The sequence below is a fragment of the Rhipicephalus microplus genome, chromosome 1 (assembly GCF_043290135.1).
Source record: "Rhipicephalus microplus isolate Deutch F79 chromosome 1, USDA_Rmic, whole genome shotgun sequence".
Lineage (NCBI taxonomy): Eukaryota > Metazoa > Arthropoda > Arachnida > Ixodida > Ixodidae > Rhipicephalus > Rhipicephalus microplus.
Genome location: NC_134700.1, coordinates 29,429,606 through 29,448,802, shown reverse-complemented (window position 1 = coordinate 29,448,802; position 19,197 = coordinate 29,429,606). Strand labels below are relative to the sequence as shown.

Here is a 19,197-nt window from a genome sequence, read left to right as displayed (position 1 = left end):
TCCTCTTGGTGTGCATATCAATGCTTCTCTAATGCAATTAATAGCTTTGTAAGTTTTTCTTTGTGTATTGCATAAAACATTGCGTTATTTGGTTGAATGTAAACGTGACTTATGATGCCACAGCCAACAATACCGGTCTTGCAGAATAGCAGTGGTATACCAGGTTCCGTTCAGCTGTGGCAGATCTTATGTCGGGCAAACTGGAAGGTGTGTAAACACACGGTCGAGGGAGCACGACTCGGCATTACGTAGTTCAGGACGAACACATCTGGTGGATCACTGCAAGTCTTGTGGGTGCGTACCAATTTTTACAGACACAAAGATTCTGTCAACTCACAAGAGAAAAAATAACAGGGAGTTGATTGAAGCATTCCATATTAGAAACATGGGAGAAAAATGTGTTGGCCAAGCTTCCGTCACCATGTCCGATAAAGAATTTGACTTTTCGAAAGACACGTGCAACAATCCGTCTGCAGATGCGGGAACTTTTCAATTTTTGTTGTTTTGTGGTTCTTATCATGACGTAGCGCTGAATAAGCTTTCTTTAGGTTATGTCGTTTGTTCCTGGATCCACCGATGGGGGGGCGTGTGGGCTACGTGAAGATATAAGTACAGTTCGTTGTTCAAAATAAACTAGTTGTGAGTTTGCGCCCGTGTTGTTTGCCTCTTTTCCTTGTGTCCGTGTACGTGTTTGCGCAAAGAAGTCATGAATGATTTATGTTGCCTAACTTGTTAATTCAGTAGCTTCTTCACATATTTTCTCTAGAAGCTTATTGGTCTCACGCATCACACCTTTTGGAGAGATACAAATATTTCAGTTCCTCATCATGCATCTTGAGGAGATATTGGGACGACTTGTACACAGTATTGCATGTACACTAGACGTGGACGTTCGTTCAACTTACGTGTACTATTGGTTTACACCACATTCAGATGCAAATATCATTCCCGCATAACTAATAAGGCTTCTCTTGCGTGCGGACCTTTCCGCATCACTTGACTTTCCTTATATGCGGAGTGCCGCATAATCTTTCCGCGTATACGGCTTCCGTATTCCAATAATTCAATATGTAAATTCAATATGTACTGGTCAATATGTACGGATGCCGTACATATTGACCCGTGTCTACTTGTGGACAAAAAAGATGATGTGAGGATTTGGCGGACACCAGTTAGTCGGCCTCTGGCTCGACTCGAGAAAGAGGAAGACAATCATCGTCTCAGCTGTTGAGAACACGCTGTTTTCGCTGTCTCAATGCGTACCTGTGTTTTGTTCGCGTTGTACTGCGACACTGGTGGAGGTGCTAGCCCGCGACCCCACCTGATGCTCCACACTCCCATGGGGAGCCGTTCATCCTGCCCGGACGCACTTGTGGACACTCTCGTGCATTGCTTCTGTCGTCACTTGCGAAGCCTCCCTCCAGAGTTCATCCCCTCACAGGAACACTCTACGAACACTCTACAAGGCACCGCTGGCATCTACCACACCTCCACTCCGCAAAAGTTACTACGAGACCGGGGTCTGCCAACCCCATCTCAGGTAACCCTTTTTTCACCGCTGGTGTTTGATCGCTTTGGTGGTGGAGCACATGAAGACGTCCAAGACTGGCTTGATCACTATGAGCGTGCCGCCAACACCAACCTGTGCTCTCTTGAACAAAGGCTTTTCCGCGCCTATTTCTATCTCGACAACAGTGCTCGTACATGGTACGAGAACAGAGAAGGCAGTTTGTCAACATGGAATGAATTTAAAAGACAGATGATTAACACATTTGCCAATGTCGACCGGCGCGAACGTCTGCAGCATTTACTTGAGCTATGGGTTCAGAAACCCAATGAAACGGTCGCAATGTTTGCGAAGGACATGGCCGTCTCTTTCGTAAAGCTGACCCGCACCAGACCGAACACAAGAAGTTACGCTACCTCATGCACGGCGTTAAAGAGCAATTGTTCGCCGGACTTTAAGGGAACCCGCCAAGCGCCATGACAGACTTCATGAAAGAAGCTACGGCTATCGAGCGGGCGCTTCACCTACGATGCCGACAATACGATCGCTTGCCCAGCAGTGCCCACATTCAAGTCGCCGCTACGACATCAGACAATCAAAGGTCATTGCTCTAAATTGTTCGTGAAGAGCGGCTGAAGCTGTGGACTCTGGTCACGGAACCACCCACGGCTTCCGTCACTCAAGTCATCCGTGAAGAAATACGCCAAGCATTTTCAGCAGCTGATTCTACTCACGATCAGCGACCTATGAGCTACGCAGCTGCACTTCGCTGCCCGCCGCCCGTTGCGCAGTCATACTGCCAGCCATCGACAGCCATTCCTTGGTCGCCACCCCAAGAACAGACACCGTGGTGCCCTGCTGTCATGCCACCGAACGAAATGCTGTCGTAAGAGCCGTCTCCCAACGAGACACTGCATTTACAACAGTACGAGTCGTTGCGGCGTCCACAGCTTCGTAAAAACAGACGTCTGGCGCACCGTAGATAGAAGTCCGCTTTGTTAAAATGTGGTCCACACCTGTGGAGGTGTGGGCCAAATATCTCGACATCGCTGGCAACGTGTCGATACGTTTCAACATCTTCGGCAATGATCGGACGATCGACACGCCAACAACGACTACGCACCAAGCCGGGACGCTCATTATCAAGGGCCCCCCTTGTCTCGGTCCCCTTTTGAAAACCGCCGTGCCAACAATTACGACAGTGTGCCTGACTACGAGCCAGGTTTGGAACGTCGACCACGCTTCCGTCTCCGGCATATTCGCCACTGCACTACAGCCGACGTCAGTAGAAGAAGGTCACCAAGTCCACGCCGGGGAACTGAAGGTGGCGACTTCCGCGGGTGAGGTTGCAGGCCGTCAAGGCGATGAAAAAACACTCCCGTTACTCGTACCACAGTATGCCGTAAAGCCGACTAGTTGTAAAACCAAAGAAACTGTGACCACAGATCTTACCGTCTTTGTGGACGGACAGCAAGTAACAGCCTTAATTGACATCGCTGCCATCTTTTCTATCATAACTGAAAACCTTGCCATGGGCCTCAAAAAAGAGAACAACACGTGAACGGGACCTCACCTGAGGACAGCAGGCGGCCACCTGTTGATGTCTGTCGGAAGGTGTACAGCAAGAGTCGACATCGGTGGCTCTTCTTTCGTGGTGACGTTTGTCATCTTCACCTCTTGTTGCAAGGACCTGATCATAGGGATGGACTTTTTAAGAGAATATGGTGCCGTCATCAACATCCCAGATTGTTCAATTACGTTCCGCAACAGCCATGGTTTAGTTGACTGTTCAGACGCAATATGTAACACTTTACGTATAATTGATATTGATGTGGTCATCTCACCACGGTCATGCACTCTTGTTTTGGTAGAAATGCACGAAGCATTTGATGGCGAAGGCATTGCCGACCAAATTCGCTCGTTGCTATTTAGCGCTAGCAATTCGGTCGCACGAGGTATCGTCCGCCTCACTGGTGGGCGCACGAATTTACTTTTCACCAACTTTAATGCTGAGCACCGGCACCTTCCGAAGGGCACAGATGTCGCTTCGTACAAAAATATCGTAGAAATGCGAGGCAGTTTATGTTTGTCGGTATTAGACGAAGCGCCTTATCAAGAACCAGATCCCGTTTTTGACGTTGGCACTAATCTGACAATGGGTGACCGACAGACTTCTTCAGCTGCTAGCTGAACTCCGCAACTGCTTTTCATCGACCTCTGGAGTTGGTCGCACACCTTTGACAAAGCGTCGAATATTCACCGAGAACGCGGCGGGACTCATTCACTAGAACCCTTATCGTGTAGCTTTAAATGAAAGCGAAGTCATATGTGGGCAGGTGAACCAGATGAGGACAGAGGACGTTCGAGGACAACGAGATACTTTTATATACACGAAGACGGACAAGGGGATACACACAGCATAAACTCACACATATATACACGCGTTCACGGTCCTACGCGGAAGGGAGTTAATGTGCTTTTTCGTCCACTCACGTTCTACTCTTGGAGCGTGAACATTGTGATTGACCTTGAGCTCTTTGGTAGTCAGGAGGCGGTGTGCCTTGTGCTTGCGGAGTTCGTACCGAGGCGAAGCACGACATAGAAGATAACCACCAGAGGCCTCCCAGTACGGTGGTCAACGCCTGGGCTTGCCTGTACACCACCGAGAACAGCGTGCCGCCGACTGCCGCGAACAGACCTACGACAGCGTCTCACTCCGAGACCAGAACAGTAGCTGGCCGTGACGAACGTTGCTTCAGACCAACGCGGGGGTGAGGTGGGGCGATACGCAGTCCAGGACGCACCCGAGGACTTCAACGCCGAGATGAGGCCCGGACACGGAGGGTCAGAACGAGCAGCCGGGGCATGGCCCAAACTTGTCCTTGCGCTCTGCTCTCCGGGGTTAGCCTAGCGGTCCCCGTGGCTCGGGAGCTTTTCACGAAGTACGTACACGAGCAGGCGCATAGGCGAGCTCATAGATTCACCACTATCACCATCATAATGAATCCCGCGCACCCTTAAATACTAAAACGGCCCCGCACAGCGATTTTCTACGTCAAAGCATGACGCACACTTTCCAGGGCAGCGTTTTTTACCACATCTTCCCCCAGTTCAAGAACAGCGAAACGATGGGAAAAGAAGGGTAGGCATGTTCATAAAGTAGACAACGTATTACTCGCGACATGAGTTCTTTGTGTGTCTATACGAGTAATCGGAGAGCCTAGTCAATAGTAAGAGTTGTGTGGCTAAAATAGTCGGCACCGACATTATCTGAGCCCTGAATATATTCTCCGTGGAAGTCGTAGTCCATCAAGAGTAGACTCCAGCGTAGCGCTCGTGTGTTGATTTGTCGGGCAGATTTGATGTATTTCAGTGGCTGGTGGTCCGATTGCAAAACCAATGGCCTGCCGTAGAGGTACACATGAAATTTCTGGACACCCCACACGATGGCGAGACATTCTCTCTCAATTGTAGATTATGCCACTTCATGAGGTACCAGCTTTCTACTGACGTAAAACACTGGATGCAAGAGACCATTGTGTTCTTGTAGGAGGACGGCTGCCAAACTCCGTGATGACGCGTCAGTGGGCAATACGAAAGGCCTTTCGAGGTTAGGTGCTTTCAGTATGGGTCGCCTTGATACCATTGCCTTGAGCTTTTGAAGTGCATCCTGATGCTTGTCACGCCAGTCCAGCTTCTAACGACTTCATTTCTTCGTGAGCTCGGTAAGTGGATGTGAAATCTTGGCATAGTTGGGCACAAACTCTTGGTAGTAGCCGGTAAGTCCGAGAAAAGCTCGAAGCTATTTCTTATTTTCCGGCCGTTTCGCTGACATGATTTTGTCTGATGTGTCCTTCTGGGGTTTTAGGAACCCTTGCCCCACAACGTGACCAAGAAAGCTAGTCATCGGGGAACCTATCTTGCTTTTCTTCGGCTTGATAGTTAAACGCGCCTCGCACACACGTTGAAATACATGGCGTAATGTGACATGTGTTCCTCCCATGTTGCGGTCGCAACAAGAACATCATCAAAGTAGTAATAGACATTCTGAATGGCGCCGACGACTTGTTGCATCAATTTGCTGAACACGGCAGGTGCAGTTTTTATGCCAAAAAACATAACACGGAATTGGTATAGGCCCGAGTCACAGGTAAATGCTGTAGCTTCTTTTGACATACTGGCCATGGGTACCTGCCAATATCCTTTTGTGAAGTCAAACTTCGAAACGTATTGACGCCGAGTAAGTCGTGCAAACAATATGTCAGCGCGAGGAATTGGTTCCGCATCCGGAACGACCACATTGTTTAGTTGACGAAAATCAATTCAGAGGCGCATCGTGCCATCCTTCTTCTTGAAAACCACAATCGGCGCTCGATAAGCAGATGTAGACTTCTCTATTATGCCCAGCCGTAACATTTTCTGGATCTCTTTCTCAATAGCTTCCTTAACAGCGAAAAGTATGAGGTATTGTTGGATATGTTAGCTGAGCGGTGGTCAATTTCAGCTGGCACTCCACAACATCAATCTTTCCCGGTAAATCAGAAAATATGTCGTGGTAGGCGGAAAGAAGCTCGTTGACTTGGTTTATTTGTTCTCTAGTAAGGCTAGGTGCTACAGCCACATCCTTCCAATTCTGCGTTCGTGCAAGTGGGGCATGTAATAAATTTTCTGCGCCTTTGATTTCTATTTGATGGATTGACGTTACAGCAGCAGCTGTCGTCTTTGACGTGTCCGGGGCCTTCCGCAGCTCATACTTTTTGAGCATGTTGATGTGGAAGACCGTTGTTCTGTGACCGAGGTCCACAGCATAATTCAATGGGCTTTTCTTGTCTGTCACAGTAAAGGGGTCCTTCCATGTTAGTATCAGTTCGTTGTGATCGGCGGGTAGCAGCACGAGAACTATGTCACCCACGCTTAAGTCCCGCTTCTTCGCCTTGCGATGATAATAAGTCTTCTGACGAACATGTGCCTTCGCAAAGTCCTGAGATGCTATTTCACAGGTTCGTTGCAGACGTTCCCGCGAATCTACGATGTATTCGTAGGTTGACTTGATCGCGTCATCCAACTTTGGGTTAGTCCACAAGTCTCTCAAAACCGTCGTTGGGCCGCGAACGTATCGGTCGTAGAGTAACTCGGATGGCGAGTATCCGGTACTCTTTTGTGGCATCTCCATATACCCTCCATATACGCAAAAAAGAGGGGGCCGAGGTAGCAGTCCCAATTTTTCGGGCTTTCCTGGCTCATTCGGTAGAGCACTTGCTTCAACGTGCCGTTGAATCGCTCCACTAACCCATTCGCCATTGGATGGTAAGGGGTTGTCGGTAATTGCCTGATAGATAGTAGCCGGCTGAACTCCTTCATAACCGACGACATGAAGCTTGTCCCGCAGTCACTTACGATTTCGCGTGGTAGACCAACTCGCGACAGCATTTTCATTAGTCCCTCTGCCACAATCTTGCTTTCACTTGAGGGAAGTGCGATGGGGTCTGGATATCTTGTTGCAAAATTCACCATGGTTAGAATGTACCTGTAGCCCTTGGAAGAGGTCGGTGACAAAGGGCCGATGATGTCGATGCCCACACGTGAAAACGGGGTCTCAATGATTGGAATGGTACCTAGCGAAGCTCGACCAACTAAATGACGGGACAGTCCGCTGACAGATATCGCAGGACTTCACAAACCTCTTGGTTTCTGATTGAACCCCTGGCCAGATGAATTCGGCAACAATACGGTCAGTTGTTCGGGATATCCCTTGGTGTCCGGCGAGGATACCTTCATGGGTAAGTTTGAGCAAAGTCTCTTGCAGTTGTCTCGGTACGACCAGTTGCTTTAGTTCCTTCTTCGAAAGTAGCTTGTGCTTCCGATACAAGATACCATCTACAAGAAAGAAGCAGGTTTCACGATTCTTTACTATCAACTTTTTACCGAGACTCTCATAACAATGCCGTAACGATGGGTCATCTCTTTGGTATTCCTCAAGCGTCACTATATCTATGATTGTGGCAGTGGCTTTCAGAACAGGTAGCCTGGTTGTGGCGTGTGTTTCTTTCACGGTTGCAGCAATATCACCTAATGGTACTTGATCTGCGGGTCTATGAGGTGTGCAAGTTGTCTCTACTGTCATCTGTAAGTAGCCTGAATTGTTTCCGACATCACTTTGCGTGTCGTCTGTGATGATGGGCATGGGCGAGTTAGAGAGTTTTCTGACTACCTTCCCTCCGCTGTAATCATGATGCCTCTCACAATGCTACTGGGGCTTGTGCTAATATTCTAGCTCTGTAGATCGGGCACCTTCGATGTTGCCTAGCACGACATTGTATAGAGGGTTCTTTATGCACTTAACTCGCACGACATCGGTAAAGAACGGTGTGTCGATAGAAACTATTGCCTCCGGCAAGTAGTGCACTGTTCTATCGAGCAGAAAAACTGGACTTCTAGTGCCCGTAAACTTCTCTTCCGGGACAAGCCTTTCTCGTACTACTACTGTGTTGCATACCGTATCTCGAAGTACAAATACAGCTTTGCCCTCAAGCAATCCTCTCCCTACCGGCAGAGTTCCGACATCAGCCACAGTTGGGGTAGGCGTCGATGTGGTATTCATGACTGGGATAGTCTCCCCAGTCTGGAGTACGACGTACCCTTCATCCAGTTTCTCCGGTGTGTCAGCGTTGTCTCCTTTTTTGGGTTACAGCATGCACGACATTAACCGCTTTTCCTGGGCTCGAGTTGTCTCCGCAGACAAACCGCTCCTGCCACTCGACCAGCCTGTTGCTGACCGGTTATTTCTTGTCCGAGACCAACATTCAGACGCATGGTGCCTTGTCTTATTGCACAAGAAACAGACTGCAGCCCTTAAACTGGCGCTTAGCAGTTTCTGCTTTACGAACATCTGCTGAGCTCTCCTTATACAGCTTGTCTTTGCTCAAATTGAACAAATCTTGGGCTTCTAGAAAGCTATTTGCGTTCTGCGCTAAAGAGTGCAATTTCTTACAGTTCCTCTCCTTCAGAAATACCCTCAGGGTGGGTGAGCATCTCTTCATGAACTGTTCTGAAATAATTACGTCGCGAAGAGCGTCATATGTTTTCTCGACATTTGCGAGCTCCATCCAACGGTCGAAATGACCTGCTATGCGAGAAGCATATTGGAGCCCCGTCTCCTTGTCCTCTGCTCTCACCTTGCGAAATTTCTCGCGGTATCCTTCAGCCGTATACCGGAATCGTAACAGCAGTGTTGCCTTCGCCTGATCATAGTCGGTGGCGGAAGCAGAGTCAAGTCAACTAATCACGGATAACGCCTCTCCCGTCAGGCAAAAGCTGAGCAAAAAGGCCCATTTGCTCCGAGGCCACTCTTGATACACCACGACGCGCTCAAAACGCTGCAGATATGCGTCGAGGTCATCTCGCATCTCGTTGAACGGCAGCAATAGCTTGTGCGGGCCACAGCTATCCATTACAGCTGGGGACGCTGCGTCATCGCTTACCAGTTGCCCTATCTCTCCCGCGTTCGAAACAGTCTTCTGCTCTTGCAACTTTAGCTTCAACAGCAAAACACGCTTCTCGGCTTGCAGCCGTCTTTCCTCCAGCGCTGTCTTTTCTCGCTGCTCGTCGTGAACTTGCGCGCGAAGGTCCCTTTCGATAACGTGCTCCGCATCAACCCATTCCTGTAGTGCCGATCCCGTTAGACCCATGTCCGTTCCGATCGCGTGCAATTTCTCTAAATCCATCGGTTCGTCCCGCCCGTCTGGCTCTCGGCAAGAAGGTCAGGCCGATCTATCCGGGCAAGGTTCGCCAAAATTTGTGGGCAGGTTAGCCAGGTGAAGACAGAGGACGTTCAAGGACAACGAGAGACTTTTATATACACGAAGACGGACAAGGAGATACACACAACATAAATTCACACATATATACACGCGTTCACGGTCCTACGCCGAATGGAGTTCATGTTCTTGTTCGTCCACTCACGTTCTACTCTCGGAGCGTGAACGTTGCGCTTGACCTTGAGCTCTCTGGTAGTCAGGAGGTGGTGGGCCTTGTGCTTGCGGAGTTCGCACCGAGACGGAGCCCGGCCTAGAAGATAACCGCCAGGGGCATCCCAGTACGGTGGTCAACGCCTGGGCTTGCCTGTACACCACCGAGAAACGCGTACCACCGACTGCCGCGAACAGACCTTGGACAGCGTCTCACTCCGAGATCAGAACAGCACCTGGCCGTGACGAACGTTGCGTCAGACCAACACGGGAATGACGTGGGGCGATGCCCAGTCCAGGACGCACCCGAGGACTTCAACGCCGAGACGAGGCCCGGACACGGAGGGTCAGAACGAGCAGCCGGGGCGTGGCCCGAACTTGTCCTTGCGCTCTGCTTTCTAGGGTTAGCCGAGCTGTCCCCGTGGCTCGGGAGCTTTTCATGAGGCACGCCCACGAGCACGCGCATAGGCGAGCTCATAGTTTCACCACTATCACCATCATGATGATTCCCGCGCACCCTGAAATACTAATTCGGCTGCGCACACCAATTTTCTACGTCAAAAAATGACGCAAACTCTCCAGGGCAGCGTTTTTTTTACCACATTATACAAGTCGCGAAAATGCTTGAAGATGATGTCATTCAACCGTCACAGAGCCCCTGGGCATCGCCTGTAGTGCTAGTAAAGAAAAAGCACGGCACCCTGCGTTTTTGAGTAGACTACAGGAAGTTGAATCGGGTGACCAAGAAAGATGTGTACCCGCTCCCACGTATTGATGACTTCGGCACGCTTGCTTTTTGACAGACTTCGGCACGCTAGCTACTTTCCTTCCATGGACTTGAGGAGTGGATACTGGCAGATGGAGGTAGACGCAAGAGACCGAGAGATAACCGCTTTTGTGACGCCAGATGGTTTATACGAATTCAAAGTCTTGCCTTTCGGTTTGTGCTCCGCGCCCACGATATTTCAAAGGCTTATGGACACGGTACTTTAGGGATTTAAGTGGAAGACTTGCCTAATTTATCTGGACGACCTTGTAGTGTTTTCAACCACTTTTGACGAGCATCTCAAAAGACTGGACGTTGTTTTACTTGCCACACGGTCCGCGGGCCTAACATTGAAACCAGAAAAATGTCATTTCTGTTTCGACGAACTACAGTTTCTCGGTCACATCATCAGCAACGCAGGCGTCCGCCCCTATCTTGGAAAAATTGCCGCGGTCGCACAGTTCTCAAAACCCTCCAATAAGAAGGTTCTCAGACGCTTTCTGGGCATCTGTGCCTTTTATCACCGGTTTATCGCAGACTTCGCCCGCATCGCGTTGCCACTAACTCGTCTCACAAGAGACGACGTTGCCTTTGCGTGGAAAAAAGAACAGGAGGCTACCTTTAATGACCGGTGTAAATATCTTCAAACGCCGGCAGTGCTTGCTTGCCCACTTCGCCCCGACGATGCTTCACGCAGACGCTAGTAATGTTGATCTGGGAGCTGTGCTTGTGCAGCAGCAAGAGGGCACATGAAGGGAAACCGCTTGCGCAGGCAGGACGTTAACACGCGCTGAGGTTAATTACTCCACGACTGAGAAGGAATGACTCACCGTGGTATGGGCGGTTACAAAATTTCACCCGTATTTACACGGCCATCCCTTCAAAGTAATTAGCGACCACCACTCAGTGTGCTGGTTAACAACTCTTAAAGACCCTTCCGGGCAATTAGCGCGTTGGAGTCTCAGGCTTCAAGAAATCGATATGGTAGTCTAACATAAGTCAGGCAAGCGACGTATGTACGCTGACTGTCTGTCCCGTTCACCCATTGAGTAGTCAACCCTACCTGAAGAGGACGAAACGGCATTTCTCGCTGTCCTCGGCACGACCTCCATTGCGCAGCAACAATGTGACGCCGCTGAGTTGATTGGCTTAATTTACTAATGAATGGCAGATCTCAGAAGGTGCCAAGACTTTTTGCAAGAGTGTTGTCATCATTGTGTTTATCGGACGGAGTACTCTACAAAAGAAAATTTTCGTCGACGGGATCCGCCTATCTTCTCGTCATCCCAGCAGCCCTTCGTAACGAAGTACTCAAAGCATGCCGCAATGACGTGACCTCTGGCCATTTGGGTTACACGAGAACGTTTGCCAGAATACAGCAAAGGTATTACTGGCCGAGACTAACCACAGCCGTGAAGCGCCTCGTCCGTACCTGTCTCGACTGCCAGCGACGCAAGTCACCACTCGACTAAACCAGCTGGCCTCCTGCAACCCGTGCAGTTTCCAACAGCTCCATTCTACCAGATCAGCATGGACATTTTGGGCCCACTACCTACTTCTACTGCAGGGAACCGGTGAGTTTTTGTCGCGACAGATAATCTAGCCCGTTATTCCGAGCCAAAGGCTATCCAGAGAGGTGGCAAGATTTTTCATCGCCAAATATTGTACTGAGGCATGGTGCACCAACCACCGTGATAACAGACAGAGGAACCGCACGTACGTTAGCTCTTTTGGGTCACGTCCTTATGCTGCATCGAACAACGCATCGTAAGAACACCGCCTACCACCCACAAACAAACGGGCTGACAGAGCGTCTAAACAAAGGAATTGAAGACATGCTTTCGATGTACATAGACGTCGAACACGAAAATTGGGATCAAATGTTGCCATGCGTAACGTTTGCCTACAACACCGCCAGTAAAGAAACGACCCGCATGACCCCATTCAGCCTCGTTCATGGACGAGAAGTACGAGCTATGTTAGATGCGATGCTACCACACGAAAGTGACGACATCGACCCCGACGCCAACACAATTACTGAACACGCGGAATAAGCTAGGCAACTTGCACGTTTACGGATCCGCCAGCAGCAAGAGTAGAATGCAGGCTGCTACAATGCTCACCGCAGAACAGTTGTCTATCAAACTGGCGACAAAGTATGGGTTTGGACACACGTACGGAAACGAGGACTTTCCAAAAAGCTCTTAAGAAGATACTTTGGGTCATACCAAGTGCTGCGACAACTGAGTGACGTCACTTACAAAGTTGTTCTCGACAGTTCGTGTAGTACCAAGCCTCGCCAGCCCAACCCTGAACTCCTTCACGTAGTGCGCATGAAGCCTTACGTGAGCGAGTGATTGCGTGAGACTTTTCTTTAAAAAAACTGCATTGTTGACTTAGCATGAGGTTGATGCTCCTTGAGAGGGAGGCAAATGACCCATGTCTACATGTGGATGAAAACGATATTGTGAGGATTTAGTGGACACCAGGTAGTGGGCCTCTGGCTTGACTCGATAACATAGAAGAGAATCATCGGCTCAGCTGTTGCGAACACGCTAATTTTGCTGCCTCAAGGCGTACCTGGGCTTTGTTGACGTTGTACTGCAACAATATTGGACGTTTCAGTAAGGGTAGAATTAGCGAAACGGCCCGATTAAGCTACAAGCGTATGCTTATAGTCACGTTTCACATGACAGGCATGCCATGATTATCATGTTTAGACATGTCACTTACGTTCGTTGTCCGTTCACGTCACGCAATACTATATTTGGTATATGTGCATTATGCGAAATGGCCGCGACCACGCTATGAGCGAACGCTTGTAGTCATGTGTTATAGGACAGGCACGCCATGATTACATTGTCGTTCGTTAATGCAACGCAATAAAAAATTTTGTATATGTGAAGCTAGCGAAATGGCAACGAGGGCTACATGAGCGTGGTATGTTGTCGTGTTCTTAGATGACACCCATATTAGGATTGTAGTCTTTGCACAAGTCATACATCTTATTAATTTATTCACGTCATGTAATACCCAATTTGGTATATGTAAGCTAGCGAAACGACCGCGAGCGCACCGTGAGCGTGGTGTAGAGCCATGATTTTCATGACATTCATGTCAAGATTTCCACGTTAAAGTCGGTTGTGACCCTTGTCCATGGGCGCCGTGCTACACATGAGAAGCATAGTCGGGAGAAGGGCACTGGGTCCCCAGTGCCCTTCTCTAGAAACGAGCGTCAAGCGACGGGAAGCAACTAAGGGATTACAAGCTGGCAACTTCAACTGTTCGTGAGCCAATATTTCTACGGGAATTTCCTCCTGATGGCTTGTTTGGCGAGACAGCGAAGTAGACCAACCGCGTAAGTTGTGTCGAGACGATTGAAGTATCTTCTTCTCTGTTGCCCTTCCGGGGAAAGACAGCAGCAGCACCCCAACCGTCATCTTGTTATGTGAAGGAACCCATTTCTTCTCGTTTCAGTTAAACTGGCCGGAGAAGCATTGCGTTGAGAGATGCAATAATTACTCAGCGGTCGTGTGTTATTGGCTGATGCCGAAGTGGGTGTCATCTTGTGTGTGATTGCTCTTGTGGGAGGAACCCGACACGGCTTAAAACCACGCATCAAAGTGCTGGACGTTACTCTGATCCTTGGTTTAACGGTTCATCCGCCACGCTCGCGGTTCGCAGAACTCCTAGCCTCTGTTGTGTATATAGTTGTAAATAGTGCCAGTAAACCTGTTTGTTTTTCGTATCCCAAACTTGTAAGCACCGTTTCCTTCACCTAGAGTTGCGCCACGCTACCACAGGAGTCCGGGCCCGACGTGACCCTGACGTCTCGGAAACGCAGTCATCGGGAAAGCGTTGGGTAGACCTAGATCCGCAACAACTGGCGAACAGCACCGGGATTCAAAGCTACGAGTGACAACAACTCGTCGGCCCACGGAAAGCAGCTGTCTTGAGACATGAATCACATATTGGTAAATGGTTGGCTTTTCTTTTCAGTGAACCAGGTTGTAAAAGAAGGTAAATTTTAGAACTTCCGTAACTTTGCCTAAAAACACAGTTTCGTTGTTTCGGGAGGTTATTTTGGGAAGTAGCGAGCACTCAGTAGGATCAGAAATTTACGAGAAGTGCAAAAGTCAGACGTGTTGCTGTGGTGTGAGGAATTGGGGATTGATACTAAGGGTTTGCCCATAGTCATACAGGCGAATAATATTTTGGGGCTAATGATGAGGAAGTAAGTGAAGGATGAGACCTCGTCATTGGAATAAAGTTAAGAGCAGCTCAGGTGGAAGGAAAAGGAGCAAACTAAAAACTGAAGCTCGAAATCGAGTTTTTCGTACAAGATATGGAGGTTGGGACCCCAGCAAGGAGTACTTCTTGACAAGGAGGCAGTGTTCGAGATGTCTAAGTACATGCAGCCTTATATGGTATTATGGAATACGGGCGTATACTCTCTGAACAAAAGTGTATGCAACTGTCGTGTGAGCTAGACACCTGGTTTTAAGAGCTACTCACGGTTCTGCCCTGTAAGGCAGCGGATGTTGTTCTGCGACTCAGTGAGCAGGACGCGAACAACTACAAAGTTGTTAGAGCAGAGCTGATCAGGAGATTCGTAACCTTTGTGGGCGAAAAGAAAGAAAATAATTGGAGCAGAGTCTGAAAGAAAGCACGCAGCGGATAGAGAAGAGTCTGAAAACAAGCACGTCGCAAAGCGCTTAGCTTTGAGGCGCGACAACAAGCGCTCGAGAAACAGAACACACCAGAAATGGGCCCGCGTATTCTAGAGATTAATAAGGTAGGCTATGCTGAGAACGAGGCCTTGGCCAATCTGGACGTGGGAACTATGTGGAAAGACGCTCCGGCGTGGATGAGAAAGGTACCAACAGGCCTGAGCGGTCCAGTAAGGAGCTGGAAACCTTTCTCGTGCCTCAAGAGGAGGTTTGGACATCGGCAAATGTAGGCATGGTCAGCGCAGTGCCTCATGAGAGCAATGACGTCACTTCGGCACTACGGCGACATCATCGAGGTGGTACGCAAACATCACCGAAAAAGAAAAAAGCGGAAGCGTTCGGCACTGCATAGGCTTAGGACAGGTCCCAGCCCCTCCCGAGAAAGACGAAAGGATAGGCCTTCAGTCCGCTTGAGGATAGGTCAGTTATGGCGTTCATTAATGCGAAAGCGGCAAGACAGGTGTGGCTGGGGAAAATGTGGTGCGTCACCCTAACTAAAGACGCGATTCTGTTCATTAAATTCGGGAAAACGACCTTGTTTGATGGGTCAAAGTCGAAAGAGCACAATTATTAGATACCGCGTGACGGTGAACACAAAGATACAATGGCCCAGGCTTCCCCCCTGCCTCTGGCGTCCTTTTCACATTCTTAAGGGTAGCCGGTCGAAGTGCAGATTGACCTATGACGGCAGTACACAGCTTAGAGTTTGTGCATTTTGTAGCCTCTTGCGTGCTCGGAAACCGCCAGGACTGCGACGCCTCCGTGTGCGATTCAAAAGAATCTACTTGAGGAAAGGGGGTGGTTAGCTTCTGGTTAAATTTTATACGCGTTTCCACTCCACACTGATGCGTTCCGTTCGTTATGTGAAGAAGTGGGTGGTCCGCACCGATCTCAAGGACGAGAGGACGCAAACAGACAATGTGGGAAATGGAGGCGATAAGCATGAAGAGCCTGCCCCACCCCCCCAAAATTAGTCCACAGCAAGTTCCCTGTTTTATGAATAGATATATGTTTATTTCATAAGCAATACAGATCATGGGAAGTGAGAAAAAAGGCTGCTTTAAGGAAGCTTCACGAAGCTTCCTTAATCTTGCCCGTGGCACTGTTTCCCCAACCACGGCGCCAATACTCCGTCCTTTGCCCTAAGCAGCACGCAAAGCCTCAGGCGACACTGATTCCAGCAGCACCGACAATGACGATCCCCGTTTAATTCAACTTATCTGGGTTCCAGCGCGCCCTGGTAACGAAGCCGTCCACAGGCAAGCTCGCAGATTCGTAGCCGAGCGGTGGGCAAGCTTCGGATCACGATACCAAAGCAACCAAACCACTCATCGCCTTTCACGACATCTCGCAGTACTACAAGCTATCAAGGCAAGCCAGACAACCCCCGCACCCGCAACTAAACAAAGCTCGAGAAATCACTTGGCGGTGGCTTCAAACAAACTCATTCCTTTCCCCGTACATATACAGACATATATACCCAGCTTTATTCACATCAGCGTGCAGCCTTTGCAAGACGCCCACCGCCACCTTAGACCAAATCATCTGGGGATGCAGCAAGGACCCTCCCCCACCAAACCTCCTAGGACAGTCGCCTTTAAGTGAGGCCTGGGAGAGAATCCTCACGACTACAAGCCTTGACACCCAGCTTCAGGCCATCAAACGCACTGACGAGGTGGTGACCAGGCATGGCCTGACAGCCGTCGTCACTTCAAAACCTTCAGCTGCTTTAATAAAGTTGTTTACTACTACTACTTGGACTTCGGTCAGCATTTGGCCACAGACGCTACTACTGCATCAATATAATAAATACAAGTAAAAATAACACGTTTGCACACTATTACCATCCAGAAAAAGTAGTACAAAAAGAAAACAATACAGTCAATTAATAGTACATGATGCTGCGCACTTCTTGTTCCAATAACGAATTGTGAAACTTTCTGTTTGTTTTTGAAGAAAAGAAAGAAAAAACAGCAACTAAAATTAGAAAAAAATAAAGCATACATTTAATGTCATATGTAATATTGCTTAAGCTGTTATAATTTGAAGTAATCGATATGTATGTACTGTGCATAAAAATATTTAGCATTCTAGGAATAAAACAACACAGCCTGTATTCCCCATAGTTTGCTCGGCTGAGAGGCGCTACCTAATATTCAGGATGCCTAGTGTTATAGCTACGCATGTTTACTTTTACTTAGACAGGGTGCGTAGAATATTTGTCTTTCTTAATTGCAATCCGCAGTGCCAAACTTAGTTCAAAGTTGTAGAGTTTGTCCAAACTAATCAAGTCGTACTTCTTAAGTAACCGTTCAGGTGAATGATCAGGAGATGTGTTAACAATAACCCTTATTATTTTGCTTTCAATTTTTAAGTTTTAAAATGTTTATAGAAATGATTGTTCCCCAAACAAGGAAACAGTATTTCATGTAAAAATTAAAGAAAGAGTTGTAGAATTAAAGGCTGGTATTTATTGGCAATGAGTCGCAATGACGGTAGAGAAGTCCTAACACAAGAGCCGCTTTGTTAGCTACCTGCTCAGTGTGCGAGTCCCATGACATATGTTGATTAGGTACTACACGAACAGTTTTAAAATCGTTAACAGCTTCAATGGGGCTTTCGTTTAGCAGAGTGAATTGCATGGTACAAAATTTTTGAATTTCGCCCGAAATATAACAGCTCGCGTTTCGGAAACGCATATAACTAGACCATTACACGACGCCCATTCCGCCAGCTTAAGCAAAATCTGATTAGCGCGTTAGATTAAGCGGTCACTCTCATCGTCGGCCAAAAAAAGCATCGTGTCGTTGGCATAGATACTATATTTACCATTACGGACCACATTACTTTTGTTTTTATGTATATATTGAAATTATATGGTCCTAAAATGCTACCATGCGGCGCACCAGAGGAAGTGCTTTTAAATAAAATACTGTTTTGTCGATAGAGACACACTGCTTCGGTTGACTACGATAAGATACGATGCTTTCTCGAGCTTGACCACAAATGCCATAGAACTCTAATTTCTGGATAAAAATACCTCTATTAAAAGAATCGAATGCTCTCGTAAATTCTCCAAATATACCAAGTACATAATTCTTGTCTTTAATGTTCTGCAGTGTAAGTTATCTTTGAATAAAGAGTGCTAGTTGCGTGGAATAGTTTTTACGAAATTCAACTGGAGATTTTGTGATTATTTTGTGTTTATTGGTAAGAGACACCAACCAAGAATACTGAGCTTTTTCGAGAATTTCGGAGAACATGGGCAGTATTGAAATCGGTCTATATTTTGCTAAGTGATTCCTGTCTCCTTTTTTGTACAAGGTGCAAGATTTCGCCATCTGAAGTTTAGCAGGAAATACACAATTCGAAATGCTAAGGTTACAAGCATGCGCTAGGGTTTTAGCAAATGAATCTGTACTTAATTTAACGGTACGCACTTAAATTCCAGAGATATCACAACTACTACTTCTTAACTGCTTTATCAAAAAGCAAACCTCAGCTTTTGATATTGGGTTTAAATACACTGGATCAGCGTGGTCACCTTTCAAGTATCTTCAACAATTACCTGAAGCCGTAAAGAAAGACTAATTCGTAAGATATTCATTGAACTCTTTGGCTAGTTTGATACCTCGAACTACTTCGTTATTCCCATTATTTTCATACGTGGTAATACTATTGCTCCTCCCAAATACTGAGTTAAGCTTTCTCCATATTTCACTAGCGCTTTTGACATCTCTGAAAACATGTTGTAAAAGTTGTCATCTTTAGCACGCTGAATTTCTTTATTTATAAGTGATGGTATTATTTTGAACCCTTTGAGTAAAATAGGGTCACGAAGCTGAATGAATGTGTTATACGTGGAATTTTTACTTTGATTTGAGCGTGTAACTCGCGAGTAATCCAAGGCTTTCGTATTCCTCGAGGACGTGAGTTGTTTACAAATAAAGTTATTATGAAATGCCACAGAAGCATCGTTAGAAGTAAGAACATCAAACCAGCATGAAGTCAACATTTTTGGCAAAAATGCTCGAGGTTCTGAAAAGACTTACTTTGCACCAAAGATCGAGGTTTCGGGACTCTGGGAACTTTCAGCAATACCTTGTATATTGGTAGATCATCACTAAGGTCCCTTGCAACAACACCGGATTGTACATTTTGGATATGAGACTTCACAACAGAGAAATCAGTTAAAGTTGTAGAGTTTTTACTTATTCTAGTTGGAAG

At 47.6% G+C, this 19,197-nt stretch overlaps 1 protein-coding gene across 10 annotated transcripts in view; it reads right to left on the bottom strand.

The window, feature by feature from the left end:
* Window positions 1–19,197, bottom strand: part of LOC119178037 (chitinase-like protein 4) — an 820,670-nt gene that overhangs the window by 545,260 nt on the left and 256,213 nt on the right. Inside the window, exon 1 of one of the 10 annotated variants that reach the window (XM_075891618.1) lies at window positions 3,081–3,198. The exons of the other annotated variants lie outside the window; for them this stretch is intronic. The gene's annotated coding sequence lies outside the window, so the exon portion shown is untranslated. Of the gene's footprint in view, window positions 1–3,080; window positions 3,199–19,197 lie in introns of those variants that run through there. 10 annotated transcript variants of the gene reach the window in all.